The sequence below is a fragment of the Spermophilus citellus genome, assembly GCF_964194105.1.
Source record: "Spermophilus citellus genome assembly, chromosome: X".
Taxonomy (NCBI): domain Eukaryota; kingdom Metazoa; phylum Chordata; class Mammalia; order Rodentia; family Sciuridae; genus Spermophilus; species Spermophilus citellus.
In genome coordinates this window covers 126,198,586-126,222,253 of record NC_138190.1, presented here as the reverse complement: position 1 = coordinate 126,222,253, position 23,668 = coordinate 126,198,586, and the positions used below count along the sequence as shown (strand labels likewise).

The window sequence follows — 23,668 nt, the reverse complement described above, 5'->3', positions numbered from 1 at the left end:
TATATTTGGGGGAAGAGCATCCCATCGAGGGGAAAGAGTGCCCTAAGGCAGGAGGCTGCCTGCTAAAGTCAAGGAAGAACTAAGGAGATCAGTGTGGCTGGACCTGAGGGAGGGAGATGGGAAGAGAGGATGGGAGAGATATATCCACTCATTCCCCTCCTGGGCCTCCTCCTACCCCCATGTCTGTACCAACCTTGGGACCCTGCTGCCCTTGCCCCTTTTCTTTATACTTTCCCCTCCCCTGGCTTCTCTAGGGTCCTGTTCCTGCTGGCTTCTCTAGGGTCCTTCTTTCCTGCTACTCCCCTGCCAAACCTGGGAATTCACTGAGGTCTATTCCTCACCTTGTTCTCTGTCTCTCCTCACCTTTACCACCATTTCTTCACCTCCCTGCTTTCAAAGGCTCATCTCCTCTCTTTCTACCTCCTCCTCTGTCTTCCTTCTCCCTTCCCTCTACAATCTCTCCTCCCTATTTCACTCTAATTCCTCCTCTTCCTCTTCCCTCTATTAATCTTCCTACTGTCTCTCTCCCCCCTTTTCTCTTCTCTCTAGGCAGTCCCCTCTCCTCCAATTTTCTCTCCCTTTCTACCTCTCTTCCCAGCCTTTCCCAGTTTTTTCTCCCCCTTCCCAGTTCCCTCAGGCTCTCCTTTAGTCTTTCCTCCTCCTTCCCTTTCTCCCTCTCTGGCTGTCCCTCATCCACTCTGTCTCCATATCTCTGCCTTCAGTCTCCCTGTCTTATCTGTCTCCACCCCCTTCCTCCCATTTATCTTTTTCTGGCTCTTCCCCAACACCTCTCTCCCTACATGTGTATGTCAACCTTGCCCCTTCTCTCAGGTATAAGCTCCCAGTTTCAAGCCACTCTTGGGTGTGCTGATGACTCCCACATCTCTATCTCTAGTCCTGACCTCTCTCAGTAAGCCCAAAGCAGAATTCCCAGCTGCCAGCAGCTCGCCGTTAATTGGATGTCCACCGAGCCTCTCAAACACAATGGGTCTCAAACCAGACTCGTTATCTGTTCCCATAAACTTGCTCCCCACCCCCCATGCCCAGTGTGCATCACATTTCCTATCTTAGTTAATAGCACTGTTCCCAAGCCTGGAAATTTCTTCAACTCCCTCTCTACCGGCGAGATCCAATCAGGAGTCAAGCCTGGATAATGCTATCTCTCTCCTCTCTTCTACCCCTCTTGCCAGTACCCTGGTGAAAGTCCTCATCATCTCTCCCCAGGAATACTACACTAGCCTCTTAACTGCTCCATTGGCCTCCCATCTCTTGATTCTACAATCAATTCATCTTCTAAAGCACCAGTTCGATCAGGCTTCCCCCTCCCTCATCAAAAGCCATCAGAATCAAGCCTGCATTCTTTGCACAGCCTTTGGGGCCCTCAGGATCTGATCTCAAGCCTCCTCTCTAGTCTCTCTTCTGCAACATCCTGCCATTTCCCTGCCACCCCCTTCCCTAAAATGACCATCCAATTTCAGGACTCTACTGCTTCCTCGCTCTGAAATGGCCTTTCCCTGTGTCCCCTCTTCCTCTGTCATCCCTCTAGGCCTAGCTTAAATGTCATTAAGAAGTCCCCCCAGCCCAGGCCCCTGATCAGTTAACTCCTTCCTCTCTGGTTCTTCTCAAACATTTAGTTCCTACCTCTAGTCCAGCACCATTTTTCCTCTGTAGTGTGATTAGTTGGGGGTACTGTCATGTCTGTCCCCGCCACCAGATGATCAGCTACTCAAGGTAAGAAATATCATCCTGCCTTGTCTTTGGTTCCTCTGTAATACCTTGTACATAGTAAGTGAACTCAGAAAATGCACGTTATTAGGGTTGAGGTTGTGGCTCAGTGGTAGAGCGCTCACCTAGCACATGTGAGGCACTGGGTTCAATCCTCAGAACCACATAAAGATAAATAAATAAAATAAAGATATTGTGTTCAACTACAACTAAAAAATATTTTAAAAATAAAATGCATGTTATGTGGAACTGAATTCTGGATGAGATTTGAGGTGATACACTGAGAAATAATAAGACACAAAATCAACCAGGAAAAAAAAGCATCCACCATGCTGCTTACTATACATTTATTTATTTAAATATTTACTTTTTTGTTATAGGTGAACACAATATCTTATTTTATTTTTATGAGGTGCTGAGGATTGAACCCAGTGCCTCACGTATGTTAGGTGAGCACTCTACCTCAAAACCACAACTCCAGCCCCACTTGCTTACTGTTAAAAAAAAAAAAAACTATTAGTTACCTATAGCACACCATTTTTGGAGCTGCCTGATTTCTGCCTCTGTTCATCATCTTTGAGCTATTTTGTATCTCTATAAATTGCAGGTAACTGATGGATATGCAAACTCTATCTTGTCCTATAGAATTTAGATTGACTTCCTTCTCCACTGTGGAAAAAACAGTTTTGCCTCTATTTGCAATTCCATTCCTTTACTCCAGATAAATTTGTGCTTTTTGAATTTTTCTTTGAACTGGCTATAACATCTGTCTGGTTCCCTTGTTGATTAATGATTAAAATAAAATCTTTAACACATTTTCATTTTTATATATGTATAAGAGTCATGACTTTCTACCTTTTTCTAAAAACTGTCTTTTAATGTTACTAAGACAGAGTTAGCAAAATTTTAGGGAAAAAAATTAACCAGGACCCCATTACCTGAACATCCTGATTAATGAAGGTGTTATTATTTCTTATACTATCTTGGAATAGCCCCAGATTAAGAAACAACAACTCAGCTTGTTGGCTGATACACCAGGTACTTTTTCATCTTTTTTCTCTGTGAAGTATTAGAAATCTCAGGCAATAGATGGGCCATTATCAACATAAGATGAATTTCGATAAGAAGTCCAAGTTTTAGCTGCTACCTAAATATCTGTAGGCAGCAAATATGTCAGTAACCCAGAATTTTCATTCTCAGGTATGTTTTTGTTCTGTTTAAAGAGGATTAGTAGTTTATAAGGTCTGGGACAGAATTCAGAGGAGGAATCCCAGCATTTGAAAACAGATCAATATACAAACTGTACCATAGATAGAGTTTTTAGGCCAATAAAAAAGGAAAACCAAGTTAAAATGAAGCATGTCAACAATGCACATTTTATGACTACCTAGAGAGCAAAATTGATACTGAATGCCCCTCCATTTTCACAAGATCTTAAAGATGGAGCATCCTCTTAAATCTTTGCCTCCCAAATTTGACATTATTTTGTCAGAGCAACATCCCTGCCCATCTAAAGCTCACTGTTACTAATTAACAGTAGATTTGGTTTGGGCGTGTAGCTCAGTGGTAGAGCACTTGCCTAGCAAGTACAAGATCTTGGGTTACATTCCCAGCACTGCAAAAACTAAAAAATACAGTAGCTTTTGAGGATGAGGGGAGGGGTAGAAAGACAGGCAAGAGAACACTGAGCTAAGTGGTCTACATAAGAAGGCAAGATCCTTGTGGTCTAGCCAGAGAGAAAGCCAAGTGAATGTCTAGGGAACATGTTCCTATTGGCAAGAGAGGAGTCACGACGGTCAATGTAAACCAATGTTTCCCAAGCCAGAATCACTGAAGGGCTTGTTTCAAATACCAATTTGTAGGTCTTGGCCCCAGACATTCTGATTCAGTAGACATAAGGTTTTGTTTTCCAGCATCATGTCCTATCAAGTTATTAACCACTTAACCATATACTACTCAGGGGAGGTGAGCGAAATGGGAAAACCTTACAAATACACTACATGCCACATTTGGTAGGTTCTGCTGGTGTACTTTCATGCCAGCTTGCTTTCACTTGAAGCTCTCACACTCATGTGTGTGCATGTTTGTGTACACAAGCTCACATGCTTGCTTGTTCTGATGGGAACCATCACATCAAAGGCAAAGCTTCTAAATGGAACTTGGAAGAAACTTGATAATCCCAAATGACCCAGGAAGCACAGGCACAAATATATGAAATATCTCAAAGGGTTTTACCTGATGTCACACCATGTAATTGTTAAGAAATGAAGAAATGAACAGCTGAACGGCCCAAGAATCAAATGATGGTCACTGCCTGGACCACCATGAGCTATCCCCACTTTGCAGGGAGTAACTCAAAAGTCAGATCCAAAGGACAAAGGAGAGCACATGATTCCACCAACACAAAGCAATAAGCTTGGCCAGGCACTGTGGCACATGCCTGAAATCCCAGCATCTTCGGAGGCTGAGGCAGGAGGATTGCAAGTTCAAGGCCAGCCTCAGCAATTTAGCAAGACTCTAAGCAACTTAGTGAGACCCTGTCTCTAAACAAAATATAAAAAGGGCTGGGGATGTGGCTCAGTGGTTAAGTGCCCCTGAGTTCAGTTCTGGTACAAAAAAAAAAAAATAGCAATAAGCTTGACTGAAAAAATGTCAATAAAACTTTCAATTTGGGAGGCACATGCATATGGAAGCAAAAGGACTGACCAAGATCTAAGGAAATGATCGAGCAGGCAGCAGAAAGTAGATAGCTAGACATAATCACTACACTATGAAACAGAGAACCAACAAGAGAATGGACTAATGGGAGAGCAATAACTTTAAAATGGCGAAAATAGCTGCTAAGCTGAGAGTGAGCAGACAGTAGAAGAGAAACCATAATGATAGAGAGATCTTTTTAAAAAAATCCAAGAGGAGGGCTGGGGATGTGGCTCAAGCGTAGCGCGCTCGCCTGGCATGCGTGCGGCCCGGGTTCGATCCCCAGCACCACATACCAACAAAGATGTTGTGTCCGCCGAGAACTAAAAAATAAATATTAAAAATTCTCTCTCTCTCCTCTCTAACTCTCTCCTCTCTCACTCTCTCTTTAAAAAAAAAGAACAAGGAAAAAGAAGTATTAAAAAAAATCCAAGAGGAAAAAAACTGCTAGAAGGCAAGATCAGGTATGAAAGGCATAAAAGAGAAGCCCATGACATACAACAAACAAAAGGGAAAAAATGAAATAGGGGAACCTGAAATATTTCACCATCATGGGCCAAACTGAAACACTGTGGGGAAGCACTAAAGACAGACATTTTAAAAAAGTTTAGAGAGAACATATTCTCAAAAGGGGAAGCACAACATCAAATTACAGCCCAAGTCTGGGTTGGGGGAATTATTAATAGGGGGTGGGCAGCACTAAAAGCCAAAGATTTTACTGATGGGGTAGAATTACTTGTTTTGTTTTGAAATGAAGATGCCAAAACAAGCAAGATTTCACAATAACTACAAGCAAAACCATGGTCATCATTGTGCATACGAGGAAGAGAAGGACATTAAAGGAGGTAACAGCATCTATCTGACTATTGTTTTATATCAAGGTAGACTTTGCTTTAAAAGTTTTTAACCTTGCTGGATACAGTGGTGCATGCCTGTAACCCCAGTGATTCAGGAAGCTGAGGAAGGAGGATCACCAAGTTCAAGGTGAACAGTGAGGCCCTAAGCAATTTAGCAAGACCCTGTCTCAAAATAAAAAGGGCTAGGGATGTAACTCGGTGGTTAAGCACCCCTGAGTTCAATCCCCAGTACCAACATACTTTAAAAATGAAAAAAAATGAGTTTTTAATTTTGAAAATGACCGGACAGGGCATTTATCCAGTTAACAGGTGGCTCCAGAATAATGTAACTCCCTTTGTGGCCAAATACCCCTTAATGCTGAACAAAGGTGGTAACGTATGGGACACAACCAGGCTCTCTTTACACAGCACAAATCTGCCTTTTTCTTCATGGTTGGACTCTACTATCAAGACAGCAAATTAGAAACCCAAGATTAAGAGGGGCTCAGTTCTAACTAAATCTGGTAGTACTCTCACAGGCTCCTTTTGGTTCATACTGCCTGGTGACCTGGAAGCAATTATGACTTTAAAAAAAAATGAAAGAGCCGGAAAATATTCATCTTGAAGCCTGGCCCTGAATCTGTCCTCAAGAGGATAGGCGTGGCCAGTAGACAGTTTAAGAAGGAGGGTTGGGTCGGTGATGACTAATGAGTAAAGAAAACCAACTTTGGGACCTACTACTCCAATAGAAATGCAGAGCTCCCTGTAAAGCTGCCACAGACAGAGGCAAACTTCATAGAGACCAAGGACAGGCCACTTTGGGAAAAGTAGCATCTAAGATACCCTCAAGACCAACAGAGAGCTAGACACAGTGGTACAAGCCTGTCATCCCAGCAATTCTAGAGGCTGAGACAGGATTATAAATTCAAGGCCAGCCTCAGTACTTTAGCTACTCTGCCTCAAAATTAAAACAAACAAACAAACTGCAGGGCTGGGGATATGGCTCAGTGGTAGAGCACTTGCCTGGCATATGTGAGGCACTGGGTTTGATTCTTAGCACCACATAAAAATGAACAAATGAAGTAGAGGCATGATGTCCATCTACAACTACAATTTTTTTTTTTTTTAATTTGCCAGGTGGGGTGACGTACGTCTATAATCCCATGGCTCAGGAGTCTGAGGAGGAGGATCACAAGTTCAAAGCCAACTTCAGTAATTTAGTGAGGCCCTAAGCAACTTAGCAAGATCCTGTTTCAAAATAAAATGGGCTGGGGACATGGCTTGATGGTTAAGCACCTCTGGGTTCAATTCCTGGTGAAAAGAAAGGAAGGAAGAAAGGAAGGAAGAAAAGAATTAATGAATTAATTAATTTGAAAAGAGTTGGGGATGTAGCTCAGTGGTAAAGTGCTATGGCTACATCCTCAGTGCCAAAACAAACAAACAAACAAACAAACAAAAAATGACCACCAGATCCAAGAGACATGAGATTTCAGAAATAAAACAAGAAAAAAAAAGGGCATGACTTTCACCCAGTCACTGGAAGGCTTTTAAGAGAAGTCAAAACTTTTCAAAATCATTGTTTTCTATGGGAAAGTTTGCACAAAGTCAACAAGGAGAATGTACCAGGCTTTAGATATGGAACTCTTAGCACAGATCTCCCCCTCCTCGTTACTCTGCCTCCTTTTATATATATTCAAAAAGAGAATAACATTCCCATTTTCCCTACTTCATTACATGTCCCAACCCCTGCCCCCCAGTGATAAAGTTCTCCAACTTAAATTGTTTTCTAGTTTAATCACTTCCCATAGAAGAGTTCTCTGGTATTCTTATGTTCTCCTTGGGCTCCTCTCATATCTAAAGCCCCTCCTCTTTCCCCACCACTAACCAATTATCATTCCCTCAAACTCAAGAGTCCCATATCATGCACCCATCACTTCCCTTCCCTTCATGAGAAAACAGGTTCCTCTACCACTGCACACAACTGCACACACACAAAATCCATTACAAATAATTTGTAAGGTAATTAATCTTTTAACTTTATTTATTTATTTATTTTGGGTACTGGGGATTGAACCCAGGGGCACTTCATCACTGAGCTACATCCTGAGACCTCTGAGACAGGTCTTGCTAAATTGCCAGGGCTGTCCCAAAATTTGCAATCCTCTTGCCTTAGCCTCTGGAGTCGTTGGGATTACAGGCATGCACCACCACACCTGGCTTTTGTACATCCATCCTCTGTCTGACTAAAGCCATTCTAGCACTTTATAGTTCCCCCAGGTTTTTTTTTTTCTACTTGCATGTTTCCACTGGTGTCTACACCAAAGATCAGACTTAAAAGGGACATTGCATCCTGTTCCCAAATACATTAATTCTTGTATTTACCACAAAGATTAAGTAGTTGCCTGCACACCATTCCTGCATGGACACCTTCATATATTCCTTGGGTACCTCCATGTTTAAAAACCCTGCCTATAAACATTTATGAGACTGGATACAAAGGAATGTTAACTGTCTGTTAAACACATGAGAGCTTACTCATTCAAATTAATGTAGTTACCTCCAACATAGTCACCTCAAGAGGCTGGACATTTGTCTCAGTAACTGGGTGGCCAAGCCTCATAATCTCCCTGAGAGCTCCTGAGAACACTGCCAGCCAAACCCATCCACATCATTTCAATCTCCTCACTACTTAGATACTGAGTCCCATTCTTTCAGAAGTGATATGATATTTAGTAATATCCAAAACCCATTCAGAACTATCTAATCAAACAGCACCTTGAAAAGTGATACACTCCAGGACCATCAGCCTTAACTGATAGAAATCTTGGAGGGCGATTCCAGTCCCCACTTCTCAGTCACCTCAGATCATCTTGATATGTCTCTTTACCAGGGTATCTGCCAAATGGGTATAAAGGAGTCCCTACCTAAAACTGAGCTTGACATGAAAGCACTTAAATGAACCAGATGTAATCTATTCCAATGATGAAGTAGGCCAAAACAAAAGTTTTCATCTTTTACTTAACATTTTCTTATTTATTTATTTATTTATTTATGCATTCCAATTCTTAATACACCATTATACCATAATTTATCATATCTCTGATTATATATAAGATATGTTGACACCAAATTCACATCTTCATACATGTATTTTGTATAATGATGAGTTACTTAACATTTTCATACCCCCAGATTGTTGTAGCTTGTCTACCCATTGCCATGATACTTTTTCCTATTATTCAAATAGTACTCACTTCCATTTCCTGCTGTTAAGAAAATGGTTCTACTCCATTTAAGGAAAATACCTCATCATAGCTTTATATCACACCAGGGCTCTAGCCACAAGATTTTATTCAACTTCTGGAGGTCACAGACATCTAGAAAACTTTAGCAAACATTGTGAAATTAATCAGCTCTTTTCAAAATGCAAAGACATCTCAACATGTCACCCTAAATAAGTAGGGTCATTTTTTTTGAGCACTTCTAATTCCTGCTAGACCATATTAAGAGTTGGCTTTCTTCATTCTTGGTCTTCAGCGGGACTCTGTGAATATTCAGTGTGTTTTCACACTCCAGAGTTGCATCACTGCAATATGACACTTGAATCCCTTTTGTGATGCTTCTGTGTCCTGCCTACCATGGACTGTGACAGTGGCCCTCTAATGTCTCCATTTCAGTATACTGCATTCACCATATGGGATTCCTCCTCCCCCAACTTTTATTTTGGTACTGGGGATGGAACTCAGGGGTACTCAGGGGTACTTTACTGTTACATCCCAGACAAAGTCTCACTAAGTTGCTTAGGGCCTTGTGAAGTTGCTAAGGCTGGCCTGGAACTTGTGATCTCCTGCCTCAGCTTTCCAAGCCGCCAGGATTGCACCACCACACCTGGCTTTCTTTTTATTAATTTTTTTATTTGTTCTTAGTTACACATGATAGTAGAATGTATTTTGACATTTTGTGTGTGTGTGTGTGTGTGTGTGTGTGTAATTTCTCATTCTCCTGGTTGTACATGATATAGAATTACATTGGTTATGTAATCATATATGCACATAGGACAGTGATGCCTAATTCATTTCTTTTTTTTAAGTCTCCTGGACCTTGTACCTAAATTTTTGAAGAGACCATCATCAGGTTATTTTTTTCTGTTATCTCAACCCAGACTAAACTCAACTATGGATTCAACTAATTTATATATATTATTCATTCAAAGGTATATCTATATCCCTTTCATTACACAATATTCACTGAAAAGATTTCAAACTCTCAGTATTGACTCAAGCTGCAACCAGTCCAAAGGTTTATTAGCCTGCCCCCAATAGTGTCTAGCATGATACAAGGCACACAACGTGCATTCAACAAATAACTTGCTAAACTACTGGGAAAACCCAAATCCCTCTCTATGTCATCCAGAGACCAAATATTCCATGTAAAAAGCACTGGATCTATGAATTCGTTTTACTTCCCTTGCTCTCATATAACTTTCTCATCTTTTCTTTATTTCCAAGATAACGACAGTTACAGAAATAAAATAAAACTGGTCCAGACAAAATAATAAAATCAACTTCCAACTATCTGAGTGTTCTTTAGCCACAGCTAATTGTTAAACCCAGCCGACTTATGGACTGCCTTCTGCCACCATCAGTAGATGTGTGCTCAGGGAACAACTCATTTAAATATTTGCCTAAATGGAATATTAATAGACACGTAAATCTGCTGGGGGTAGCAGGATAGAGAATAATAATACATTGCCAAAGTCCAACAGAAATTACTAATTTCAAGCAATCTACTACCTTCAGTTGACCTGTCATCAGTCTCTTCCTATACTGGCATAACTAACAGAGAGTTGACTGTTGGCACCAAAGTCCACTCCAACTACAGGAGTGGAGATTTACTTTACAGGCCACCATTTTTCTCTGTTCAGAGGTTTGGTTTGGGAAATCCAGAGCTATTTGGGGTATTATTTTCTTCCACTCAATCATTAATGAACATCCTTGTCATAGAGTCATACCAGGCCCAAGCTCTATCTACCAGCTTTTGTACAATTTCCAGATGTCAGGGACAGCTGGAAAGCCCAACCAGTCATAATTAGATACAGCAGCCCTTTTCAGAAAGCAACAGTTTTTTAAAATGTCACCCATGACCCAAAATGTCCCCCAAAGTTTTGACTGGATATACATTCTTCAGTTCCTGCCCTGAAATATTGAGCAGTGTCACAGCACAGTTGTTAAAGAGGCTGCCACTTCCACCTTAGAGGTAGATGCAATGATGAGTCAAGCTATTTGTTCCTACCAAATTGTAAATGTTAAATGTATACTAATCCAACAGGAATATGGAGAAAGAGGACAGAGAATCAAGGGGGATACTCCGGAGCTATTGATGGCATTCATTCCACCACCAAGTTTACTACAAAGAAACAAAAAAGCAATGTCAGTCAGGCCTGGTGTGTCCTAAGTTCAAAGCCAGCCTCAGCAAATTACTGAAATCCTAAGCAATTTAGCAACACCCCGTATCAAAATAAAAAATATAAAAGGGCTGGAGATTTGACTCAGTGGTTAAGTGTCCCTGGGTTCAATCCCTGCTATCAATCAATCAATCATTCAATCAATAGTAATGTCATAGGATGCAACTGAATAAGAAAAAATTAGATTATAGCTGGGCATGGTGGTGCACACCTGTAATCCCAGTGGCTCCAGAGGCTGAGGCAGGTGAGTCACAAGTTCAAAGCCAGCTTCAGCAACTTAGCAAGGCCCTGCACCTCAGTGAGACAATTTCAAAATTAAACATAAAAAGGGCTGGGAGTGCTGGGATTGTGGCTCAGCAGTAGAGTGCTCACCTAGCACGTGTGAGGCTCTTGGTTCAATTCTCAGCATCACATATAAATAAATAAAGGTATTGTGTCCAACTACAACTAAAAAACAAATATTAAAAAAAGGGCTGGGGATGTAGCTCAGTGGTTAAGTGCCCCTGGGTTCAATCTTTGGTACTTAAAAAATAAAAATAAAAATTAGATCATACTATAATAATAGATCCCATTTCTTGGGCACCTACTATGGGCCTGGCACCATAAACACTCAACTCATATAACCCTCACCACCCTGTAAGATTGGTATTACTATCTCCATTGTGTAGATGAGAACACTGAGGCTCAAGGGAATTAAGTGACTTGCTTCCTGCTACATAGCTAGGAACTTGAAAAGCAAGGACTCTAAATTATGGCTGTTATGTCTCCAAAGCCTTAGGTTAATTCAGATGCAGGCTAAAGTTCAAGAACCATCACTCTTGTACACAGTGGTGCATACCTGCGATTCCAGCAACTCAGGAGGCTAAGGCAGGAGAATCACAAGTTCAAGGGTAGGCTCAGCAACTTAGCAAGACCTTGCCTCAAAAAATAAAAGGACTAGGGATGTAGCTTAGTGGTAAAGCACCTCTGGGTTCAATCCCTAGAACCAAACAAAAAATAATGAAAAAAAGAAAAAGAGTGAAAACTACTACACTACACTAACCTAGGCACAATAGAACCAAGTTAAAACTACATAGACTCGCCCACTATAACATTATCTAGTCATCTCATGGACTCAGGTATAGAGTACATCAACTGCCACAGAATCATAAGATACTGCACACTGCACAGAACTTAGAATAATGAAAATGTGCTTATTCTTGTCTCTGGACACCAGTGTTATAACAAAACTTGACTGTACCCTTAAATGGCACTAACATTATGATTTCTAGGCATACCTTAGTAATGAGGTAACCAAAATTTGTTTCTTAACAGACTGTCCATAAGGAAGCCCAAAACACAAAGCTCTGCCTGCTTATTACTCTCAATTCTTCATGTACTCTTAGCTTAAGACCTTCTTAAAATCCAAACAAAGGCATCCTGCCTCACATACTCTGATGGGTAAATCTGAAAATTACCACATTTTACAAATAATAAGTCACCTCTCTTCAAATTCATCACAATTCATTAACCAGGAAAAATATGACCTTGACATGCAGCCTGCAGTTACTTTAAAAAAAATGATCCAATTTTAGTTGCATTCAGTGGCACAGGCCTGTAATCCAAGCAACTCAGAAGGCAGAAGCAAAAGGATAGCAAGTTCAAGGCCAGCCCCAGCAACTCAGCAAGACCCTATCTCAAAATAAAATATAAAAAGGGCTAGGATATAACTCAGTAGTAAAGAAACCCCTGGGTTCAATCTCCAGTACTACAAAAGAAAATCCATTTTTAAATGTTTTATGTTTTTATGAAGAGTAGATTCTGCTTAAAAAACAAACAAACATGGGAACTACAACAGCTTATTTGAATTATGACAGAAACAGAGTTAAATTTTCCTCTTGACCAGAATGTAACTTAAGTTCACCAAAAGAGTTTTCATAATAAAAGATTGTTTTAAAGTTATGAATGGTGGGAAATCCTATGATTTAGAAAGAGAACAGTTTCTATCTACATCATTTTAAGGACAACCATTCAAAAACTGGCATTAATAAAGCCTAGTTTGTGAGATCACATAAAAATACTGTCCTAGAATCCTCGTGGAAGAAAGGTAGATTCCTTATTTCCTCCCTCTTTAACTGTCCTGACACTAAACATTATGGCAAGCATGGACTCACACCAATTTTGAATTTTAGCATTAAGAAATTTCCTTTCTTGCTGGGTGTGGTAGTGCACACCTGTAATCTCAGCGGCTTGGAGGCTAAAGCAGAAGGATCACAAGTTCAAAGCCAACTTCAGGAACTTTGTGAGGCCCTTAGCAACTTAGCAAGATCTGTCTCAAAAATTATAAAAAAAAAATTAGAAGGCTGGGGATGTGGTTAAGTGTCCCTGTGTTCAAACCCTAGTACCAAAAAAAAAAAAAAAAAAATCCTTTCTTGCCTGGCACAGTGGTGCACACCTGTAATCCCAGTGTCTTGGGAGGAGAAAGCTTTCTTCTTGAAAACTTGAAGGTCTGGGTTCTTCCCTCCCCTGTAATGTAATCATCATTGACTTTTCCCCTTTCCTGCCTATTTTATCTCAAAATTTTCACTTTCCTTAGCACTCTCTATTCCCCTCTAGTGTTCACTTTCCCACCTGAACTCAACCATGAATTCCTTTCTCAGAATCTCAGGATGCCTAGCCCTAGAAAAGCAGCTCTCTACTCCCTATGGCCATTCTACTGCATACCAAACTTAGTTCAGTCTAGAATCAATGAACAACTGGCAAATGTCTTCTAGTCCAGCTTGATTAAGCCTTTCCTCTGTGCCTCTACTTCATTCCCCTATTTTGGCCCAAGGTTCTCATGCCCCTGTTCTTTATTCTGTTTCACTCTAGAATTTCCATCACTTACCTCCTCATATCTAGGATCCCTCCCACTTGCAGGCTGGAAAAACTGATATTCCCACTTTTTCTCTTCCTTTCAAGGCCATTCTATTTAGGATAGTGAATCCCTTTCCCCATTCAGTAGCCTTTCTTTAGTCCAGATTTCCTAATGAACGCTTAGACTTACAAGCCCTGGATCCCAGCTCCTCTCCTTTCTAGGCCTTCCCAGAGAAGTGGCTACCAAAGGTAAGTTTTCACATTCTCCAACACCAGCTCCAAATGACACCTGAGTCTTTCACATTTTATTCCTTTTTTCTTACACTGTACATTTTTTCACTTGTATACTCTAAGTTCTCTGTTTCCTTATGGGTAATTATATTTATATTTCCTCCTATATGCCAGTTTCTCCCCAACCTTACTTCTGTCCAAGATCTTCCTCCTCTCTTGCCCCAAACTTTGGGATTTCAGCATGAGAGTACAAAGAGCCGAGACATTCTTTGAACTTTTTTTTGGAGGGGGGGCGGGTACTGGGAATGGAACCCAGAGGTGCTTTCTACTGAACATTCCCAGCCCTTTTTTATTTACTTTTATTTGTTTATTTAGGTACTGGGGATTTAACCCACATCCCCAGTCCCTTTTATTTTGAGACAGAGTTTGGCTAAATTGCCGAGGTTCACCTCTAACTTGTGATCCTCCTGCCTCAGCCTTCTGAGTCATTGAGATTACAGATGGGTACCACTGTGCCCAGCTTCTTCAAACTATTTTTTGGAAAACATTATCCTAAAGGTTTCAAGGTGTTACCTCTTCCTTAGTTGCTACTCACACAGGTATAGTGATGGTCACCTTTGTTCCCCCTTTGCTGGACAACCAACCCTCTTCCTGACTTCTCTTTTTTCCTTCCTTCTGATGGTCCTTTTCTCACATGATTCTGTTTCTCCCAAAGAAGCCCCTCCCTAAAACTCATAATCCAGACTCATCACACCAGAAGATCTTCCCCACCTGTACTAAATATTTTTTCCTATTTAATGAACTACATCATGAATAAGGTAGAGACACCCCCCCCCTTCCTCAGGGTTCCCTATACATTCCAAGAACATTGAACATCTAGGCCACTAAAAAAGGGATCCTCCCTCTCCCTACACTTTCCTGGCAAATCCAAACAGCAAGATCCACATGAGTGCCCTTGGTACAGCCACCATTTCTTCTGGAATTCCTTTCCACTCTGCCCAACCCAGATGCCAACAGCCAAGCTGGCCAGGGCCTTAGCTTTCCTCTACCCTATCCCAACAATTAGCCACCCCTTCCCTATTGCTCTAAAGAACTAGTCCTTAACTCAAATATCAGCATCCCTGCCCCTTTCTCCACCAATGATAAATCCAATCTTCATGTTTTCAGAGTCAGAATAAAAGGAAACCTGTCTACTTCTTGCTGCAAAACTGATAGCAGGAGCAGTCCTTCTATAGTCAATTTTAGTAACACTCTGTGCCTCAAGGCCTGTGACTCTTGTCCCCCATAGCCAGCCCAAGGGCAATTACCTCAGTTATCCTATCAAAAGATATCCGACTACCAATATCCCCATGATACAAGATAGCCATGTCCCTCTGACTCACCAAGCTCCCTGCTCCTCACAGTTCCCCCAGTCTTTCCTACTAATTTTCCTTCTCCCCTCAAAACTTTACAGGTTCCTCCTCAACCTTCCACTTCTATTTGGAGCCTCTGAGTGATTCTCAAAATTGGATTATCCCATTTAATCCCAAGTGGAATCTTCCGAATTTCTTTCCTACATACAGTCATCTTCAGTACCACATAGTGACATCACCATCCAATTTGAGTACCCTAAATTGCCCCAAATATCCTCCATTGTGCCACATACTATTTCCCCCATAATAAAGCTCCCTCAATCCCACCATTCAAGGACAAGAGAGATAAACAGAGAACTAGAGGATCTTTCAAGTTTCCTTTCATCCTTGGTTTTTTTTATTATCAACCTAATCCACTCCCAGCTCCAATGCATCCCCCATTTACTTCTCCATAAAACATTTCATCAGTGTGATTTTGGAGAAACAACCTTCTGAGTTGAAAGAAGCATGGAGCTAACCATTGTAACCTACAAGTGCATCCCCAGAAGTCTCACCAAAGCTTTTTGCAACTGTGCTGCACCTCTGTGCCACAGGGACGACCTCCAAATCGCCTTGAGAATATTCAGCTGTAACACGAAGTTACAGGCCCCCTTGCCACACTCATGCAAAGAGCCCCTTAAACCCTGAGCTAGACGTGTGCTCAGCAAGAGATGCCTGCCCTTACTGTCTACTCTAGGAAATGCCAAGAAGGAGTAAGTATCACCACGTCGACCATCCAACAAACAAAAACAGTGCTTCTACGGGGCGGGGGGGGGGGGTGAGTTGCAAGCGGAACAGAAAGACCCCCATCGGCCTGTGCCTTTGGCCTCTTGGGTTTGCAGCGTTTCCCTCCTGTCTTTCCCCTCGATCATACCTTTTCCTACAACAATCTCCCGCACCTCCATAACGATAAATCCCCAACTGTGGTGTGGCCGGCTCCTCCCTGCCTGGCCCCGGACATCCCTCTGACCCAGCCCTCCTCTCAGCAGGACCCATGCGAGGAGGGCCCCCTTCACCGTCCAGTTCACCTCCCTATCTCTTCTCGGGCCTCTGGGCGCCCCTGCAGGGCTCTGTCCCGAAGCCGAACCTCGAAGATCCAAGCCCACGAGGCCCGTCGCGGGACCCACCGCCCCTCCTTCTCCCAGCACCTCGTCCTCCAAGCACCCGGCCCCCGGGGCGCCTTGTCGTCGTCGTCCCGGCTCGTACCGCCCCCCGTCGGGGGCTCCACCCCCCGCCTGCCCCCGCCCCCAGGACGGCCCCCTCCCCACTGCGCGCCGCCTGCGCCCTCTGCCCCGGTACGGGACTCTCTTTGGCCTCCGTTCCCCGCCCAGAACCGGTGGCAGCGGCGGCGGCAACGGCTGCGGCGGCCACAGCAGGAGCAGCAGCGGCGGCGGCAGCGGCGGCGACCGCGGCAGCAGCGCCGCCCCGGCCCCGCCCCGCCGCCCGCCGGAGCCCCACGCCCCGCCCGCCCGCCCCGCCGCCGGACTGCTCCCCCCGCAAGCCCACCACGAAGCCCCCCCACTCCCTGCCCGCGATCTGCTCGAATCCAGCTCCGCTGGGCCTGCTGTCCGTTCCTCACGCCCCTTAGGACCCGGGGTGGGGGAGCCCTAGGGTTCGCGGCCATCCCTCTCCCTCCTTCTCCTAGGGCCGGGGGATTGCCCCTGATCCCGAAACCCGGCCCCGTAACCGGAGCCTCCCTCCTTCCAGCCCTGAGCTTCGCTCAGACCCCTAGCCTCCAGGCCTGGCGCGAAGCTGGTGGAGGGCTTGCACGCCGGATCTCCCCCCTGGCTTGCCGGGGCTAATATGAATTACCCCCGATCTGATCCTCCTTTAATTTAAGCCCCCCTCCCCGCCGCGCCTGGCCCGGCGGCCCCCGCCCCTGGAGCGAGGGCAACGGAGCCAGGGCGCTCCGAAGTCATCCCCCGCCTTTTTTCTAGGGACTCGGATAATTGCCCCTGCCCCCATCACAGCACTCCCACTCCCGAACCCAGGCCCCGCCGCCACCTAGGGGTACCCCTTACCCTACGGTTCCCGCACCCCAGCACAGAGGAGAAAGCCGCCCTGAAAGAGCACCCGTCGCACCTCCCCTCTGAGGTTGGAGGGGTTTTTCTCCTGGTCTCTTCAAGACTTCATTACGGACATCCCCCCCCCAAAAAAAAACCAGCCTTTTCTCGCCCTGCCCTGCTGGCCAGCCTTCCTTCTGATCGTCGGATCCTTGGATCGGGGGTTGGGGCCAGGTAGTTAAGAAGACCGTAGCCTCAACCTCCCTTTCCGAGGAGGAGTGGGGTAATTCCTATGGTTCCCCCCCCAAGATCAACCGACCCCCGTTTCCATGGAGACCCCCGCCCAGCCGGGAAGAAGACTCTCAGATCTTGGCGAACAAGTCTCACCTGGCTAAGAGAGAAGGGGGTCGAGGAGGGGGTAGGGCAGGGCAGGGATGGGGTACGAAGGTGGGAAGTGGTGGGGAGCTGTCCCGAAGGGAGGGGCGAGGACAGAGCGAGCTCCAGGGAGCGATACGTCCGGGGACACGAAGAGGACGGCGCCCCCGGGGGGCAAGCAGAGCGGCTGCGGGGCGAAGAAGGGACAGGGTTGGGGAAAGGCTTAAGATAGAAAGAAGCGGGTGGGGGAATACGAAAAAGCCGGGGAGTCAAAAGGGGTGGAGGGGTTGGGGGAGAGAAAAAAAAGACGCACCTGTTCCCGGGTCGGCTCCGCGGGGAAGCTCAGGCCGCCACCCGGGCTCTCTCTTACCCCCTCAGAACCGCCGCCCGCCTAATACTGCCCCGATCAGATGCCCCCCTCCGCCCCTTATCGCCACCGACCTCCTTCTCCTCTCTCGCGGCGGCGGCGGCGGTCGGACTCTAGGAACTGAGAGGAAGAAGGGAGGGCTCAGCAAAGCGGAGGAGAGACAGAGCCACACACTGGCAGCAGCCGCGGCGAGCGAAAGAGTGAGGGGGAGAGCGGTGTGTGTGTGTGTCTGTGTGCGAGCGAAGCCTGGTGAAGTGGGTGCCGGTCGCAGGGCTCGACGGGAAGTGGAGTCCGGCCGGGTTTGCGGGCGGCGCCAGCCCGCTCTCCACAGGACTACAACTCCCAGAATGCCGCCTACGCGGGTGGGGGAATGGAGAGGAGGAGGCGAAGGGAGGGAGAGAGCAAGAGAGGGGAGGGACGAAAGCTGGGAGCAAGCGGCGGCGAAGGGGGCAGAGCCAAGCAGCCCCGGTGACACTGGGAGGGGAGGGGAGGAGGAGGGGATCGCTGCGAGAACCGAGTGGATTCCGGAGAAGGAGGCAGCGGTAGCTGCAGCAAGCCGGGCAAAAAGCTAGACTCCTGGGAGAGGTGGAGGCACTCAAATCCGCCGGGCTGCAAGAGCCCCACGCCCCCCCACCTCGACGCCCCTCAAGAAGGAGGTTGAGGAAGGGAGATCATCAGTACGCTTCGACCAGGGATTTCTCTCCCTTTCTTCTAACGCTCCCCACCTCATGCCCCGACCTGACTTTCTTAGGCCACTGGTGCCCGATCTAGTGTGCAAATCCCAAGACCCTTGATCTACCCTGCCTGGCAGCACAGAGCAGACGCATTCAGTCCCCTTCTCCCAGGGGCCTGAGGGAGGCTCCCCTAGCACGCAGGGCGTGACTCTCCCATTCTTCCCGCCCCCCCCCCCCGTCGTCGCCAACCCCCATCTCCCTCCCCGGAACCCCTCCTCCGAAGCCAGGGCTAGCCTCTCCCCGCGCGAGGGAAGAGTCTGGGGGCGACTACCCACGCCCTCCCCTAAACTGGGTCCCTACCCACCAGTGACCCCTTAGCATTGCCCCCCTCACCGAAGTAATAGTGAGGGCGACCCGAGTTGGACTGGTGGCTACTTTCCCTCCGAGACTAGCTGTCCTTCGCCACGCTGATCCTGTGTAGAGATAGAAAAGCACATTAATACTCCCGTCCCCCCTCCCCCTCCAAGTTCGGATCCCCATGGAAGCCGCTAACAGTAAAGAGAGGTTGGTAGTGGAAGTGAGCTGGGGGTGAATCCCAATCCTCAACCCCCATCCCAGACATGAAAATCCAGTGATCTGTCCTTTTTCCTTAAAAGCCATCAAACAGCTTGGGGGGATTATCTAAACCCCAATGTCCAACCCCTCGAAAGGACGCTACCTTGTAGGAATAAGATTCGAAATGGGCTGTCCCCACGGGAGGGAAAGTATACCCTCTCGTCGCCGTCCACCCACTAAACACATACCCCTAGGAGAATCAGATGGCTAAGGAAGCGGAGGAGGCGGTGGGAGTGCTGGAGAGTGAAAGGATTGTGGCGAGGAGGGTCCCCGGCCCCCAGAGAGCAGAATCCAGATGCTAAAGGGTGGGTGGGGGGTGCGGCATAATTGCAGACAGTGTCTTTCCTCGCTTTTCCCGGAATCGACACTGAACACCGTCTAACACGCAGAGTTGCTTACCAGTCAGTCCCCTAGCCCCATTTGTGCGCGTGGGGCGGCCAGAGCCCGGCCGGGAAGCCCGGGCACAAACTCCGCGGAAGCTGGCCTTCGCCGCCGCCGCGCTGCCGCGGGCCTCCCTCCCTCCGCTCGCGGCCCGGCCGATCTACCTTCGCCCCCGGCCGAGGCCAGACCCCGCTCGCAACTCCACGCCCCTACTCCACCCCCGGGTCCCCCTCCCCTCGCCCTCTCCCCGCGGGTCCGGCCCAGCCCCTAGCGCCGCCCCGCCCTACCGCTCGGTCCAGAGCCCAGCAAGTGCCCCGAACTCGCCCCCCGCCCCCACGCCCAGGCCAGTCCTGCCGGGCCTGGTTTCCCCTCCCGCCGCGCCCCGCCCCCGAATCCACGTCCTACTTCACCACCCAACTCGGCCCGGTCTGGGTTCGGCCCGCGCCCACGCCATCGGAGTGCCTGGTTCGGTCCGGTGTACGGCCACCCACCCCGCCCTTGTCTGGGTGCCGGCCTGGCCCGCTGCCTACGCCGCCGAGCCGGCCCGAGCGCGCGGTCCCGGTCCCGGTCCGGATCCGGGTGCCGGCCTCGGTCCTGACGGCGTTGACGCGTCTCGCCACGAGGGCTCGGTTCACGCAAGATCCGAACCCGCGGGAGGTGGGGGCCGCGTAAAGCAAGTTTCTTTATCCTCCCCCCGCCCCCGCCGCAGGGCCACGCCGTTCCCCCCCACCCGCCTCACAGCGCCCCCTTCACCTGGGCAGAGCCCCCTGGCTGCTGTCGCAACTTTGCTCTTCTCCACGCCGCCTGGGAAGCGGGCGAAGCGAGAGGAGGAGGGAGGTGGCAGGGGGTGCTGGGATCAGGCCGCTGGGCTCTGGGAGGACACGTGGGGGAGGAGGGGAAGAAGGAGGAGGAAGGGGGGGCGGGCCTGCAGTTCTCGGGGCTCCCCCTGCCAGCCCCGGGGAAGCCGGAACCTCGCCGGGCAGCCGCAGACCCCGCACTGACCACCGGGGAAGAACGGAGGCACCTTCCCTGGCCAGCCCCTGGCTCCGGAAAGGGGGGGGGTGCGAGCGTTTTTGCTCACGGTTTACGTGTGACTCTCTCTCCCGGTTTTGCCTCAGTCTATGTGGGAGGGCGGGGGTCTTGCCTGTGGGGTGGACGCCCCCACTGGATGCCCCGCCCCTTCCCCGGCCCCCCACCTCCCCACCCTGTGCGACCTCGGTGCGTGGTTCTGGCGCTCCAGCACTGAGGCCGCCCGCGGGCGCAGCCCCAGCCCCGGCGCCGAAGTGGGACAGGTGCTGGAGACGGAAAACGCTGGGGCTCGCCGCCTTGCCTCGCGACTCCGGAGCGGCCCACCCTTCGTGGCAACCTCCCGGTTGCAAACCCCTTTGGCCACTCTCGGTGGGCAGCCCCTGTCTGGGTGTGGAGGCATGGGGGTGGCAGGAGACCCGAGGGAGGAAGGAAGAGGAGGGGGACGAAAGGTCTGTAAACGGGGAAGCCTGCACGACTAGGAGGCGAAAACCCAGCTCAAAGAAGACTCAGCTTCTGTCCGCTTTTGTGGGGCTCTTCAACCACCAAACTGAGCCCCTTGACCCTTACCCTTTACCCTAATGATTCCCCCCTGGCCAAAGGAATAAATCCTTGCGTGTGTTTACGTCCCAGGCCATCCCTGGGACTGAAGGTCTCAGAAGCTTGCGGTCCACATTCGAACTCTGGTGACTTTACATTAACTCCGAGGAAAGCTTGCGAAGGAACTGAAGCTGCCTGCCGGCTTGCTTTCAGACTTAGGGTGTTTCTTAGCAGTTTCGACCCTGAGTCGGTGATGGGGACTTCAAAGCCATCGTCTCAGCCTAGAGGGTATTAGGGGAGGTGCCCAGCAGTTCCTGACGGATTCATTGCTTTGTAAACGGAATGTGAAATGAATAGCAGGAATTTGGGGGGAAAATCTTTACGTACAAATATATTGATATTATTCGTTATGTATTTATCTATACTAAGGAAGTCAGAGGGTCATTTGCACTAGAAGGAAGCCCTGCGGATTAATGTCTTCCTCCTCCTCCTCCTCCCTGCCCCACCCCACACGTTCTCTTAGGCCAGAGGTTCCATGTCTAAGCTAGGGGGTGTCTTCTCTCCTTTGGGAGGACTTTACAGATGACAGTTGAGACTTGCCTGGTATATTTCCCTCACCTTGTCTGAGGGATAAGCATGAGTATGGGAGCAAGCTAACTAAGGCTGCAGTGTCTTTGCTGTTGCCTGAGGCCTGGTATTCTATAACCCTCTTACTTGTCCTCATCAACCTCAAAATGTGTTGCCAAGGAGGTGGTCATACCCTGATCATAGTATTCTGATTTGGCAACTGCTTCACTAACTGGCCACGCCCACCCTCCCATGCACTCCGCCCCCATACAGCCATAACACACACTGGTTAAAAAGTGTTTGGCCTAAATTGCACCAAGACAAAGTGAAGATTTGGAAAATATATGTTTAAGCTAATCAACATAAACTCGAAATACATTACTAAGGGGTAAATTTCCTCCATGGGGCCTGATAATGCAGACCCCACCAATTCTGCTCTGATTGAAGTTGGCTGTCTTCACTGATTTTAATTAAGCTAATAGTTACTAAATCTCTTAAGGCCTTAGGAACTTAGGGCTACTTTGCTCCTTGGTTTGAGCTTGAAATGGATTCTGGACACCTCAGATTGCATAGTCTCACCATTTGGCTGCATCATTTATCTGGTGAAATGAAGGTTGGGGCAAGATGGTTGTTTCCTGGCTGAAGCTCTAGCTTCTCTGAGCCCTTTCCTGTTGGGGGCCAGGCTTCCTGCCTTACAGGAGATGATGGGAAATCAAGGATCAGGGTGGGAAGAGCTGTGGGAAACCTAGTAAAGAATGTAGATATTAATGATTATTTTATTTGAGGGTAGAACCACAACATAACCATAATAATATCTTTATACAACATCTGAATGTGAACAAAGCCCTTTCTCTTGTGTTATTTCATTTGTTTCTCACTAGGACCCTCAACTTTATACTTGAGGAAACGGAGATTCTGAGCATCTCTGAGTGACTTGCTCAAGGTCACGTGACTAGTGAGTTCCTGAGCCAGGAATCAGCCCAGTAGTCCTGCCTCTCTACATCCAGAGTTCTTCAATATGCTATAGCACCTCCATTTTATGCCAAAATAGCCTCTTTCAAGCAGATTGTTTTCCCTCATTATTTCTCTCATCAATAATATCTACTGACCCAGGCCAGGATGCTCAGAAAAACGACTTGGTACAATTAAAAGAGGATTATTTGGGGGAGTTCTAAGGACCAGATCCTTGTGCTATCTTGTCAATAGCTAGCATTGGGACCTCAAGCACGCCCTAATGTTGGATTGAACAGTAGTGCCAGTCTGATGTCAGGTACTATGTGTACCTGACATCCCTTCCTCTAAAATATGGAAATCAATGTACCTGCCCTACTTTCCTCATAGGAACACCCCATGAGCATCAAATGAGGTATGGATGGGAAAGAGTATTGTATACCATAAACCACTGGACTCATACAAAAGTTCTAATCAGCACCACATCCTTCCTAAGTGTAGCACAGAAATCTTGGACAACACCGCCTGGGCCCTGCTCTCCTGAAGCTTACCAGATGAAGCAGGGCATTTGGGGGTCCCAAGGTAATTTAGGTTCCTAACCAAATTCTGACTAAATTCACAGGATAATTACTTTAATTCACTGCTTTGTTCTGCAATCAGAAGCCTTGTCTTACTAGTAAAATAGCATAGCCCTCTGACCAAAAAAATTCCCATTCTTCAATCTATAAAGTTATCAGAATGAAACAAATTTGGAACTTCTGGTTGTCCCTTCATTCTCAGAACCTCATTCAATTGCAGGTGAAGTCAGGTGTGGCACATAGGATCTCAGGAGAGGTGAAGGGTTCATTCTAAGTCACCTCAGCTAAAAGGGAACGGGGGTGGGGGGCTGCAGGGAGGGAGGAGTATGAAAAGAACCTTGCAAGCCCCCAAAAAAGTGATTACATGAGACACTCTGTGCTCTCTAGTATTTCAGTTATGTTCCAGGGCAGA

General features: G+C 47.2%; 1 protein-coding gene across 10 annotated transcripts in view; it reads right to left on the bottom strand.

Moving 5' to 3' along the window:
• BCORL1 (BCL6 corepressor like 1) overlaps window positions 1–20,487 on the bottom strand; it is a 69,096-nt gene extending 48,609 nt beyond the window's left edge. For 2 of the 10 annotated variants that reach the window (XM_081276433.1, XM_081276430.1), the window contains exons 1-2: window positions 19,613–19,955; window positions 18,992–19,071 (exon numbers count right to left, since the gene is read on the bottom strand). The gene's annotated coding sequence lies outside the window, so the exon portion shown is untranslated. Of the gene's footprint in view, window positions 1–11,560; window positions 11,702–16,053; window positions 16,431–17,870; window positions 18,895–18,991; window positions 19,072–19,612; window positions 19,956–19,999; window positions 20,295–20,347 lie in introns of those variants that run through there. The other 8 variants (XM_081276440.1, XM_081276438.1, XM_081276435.1 and 5 more) reach the window with 7 other exon arrangements.
• Window positions 20,488–23,668: the final 3,181 nt, after the last annotated feature.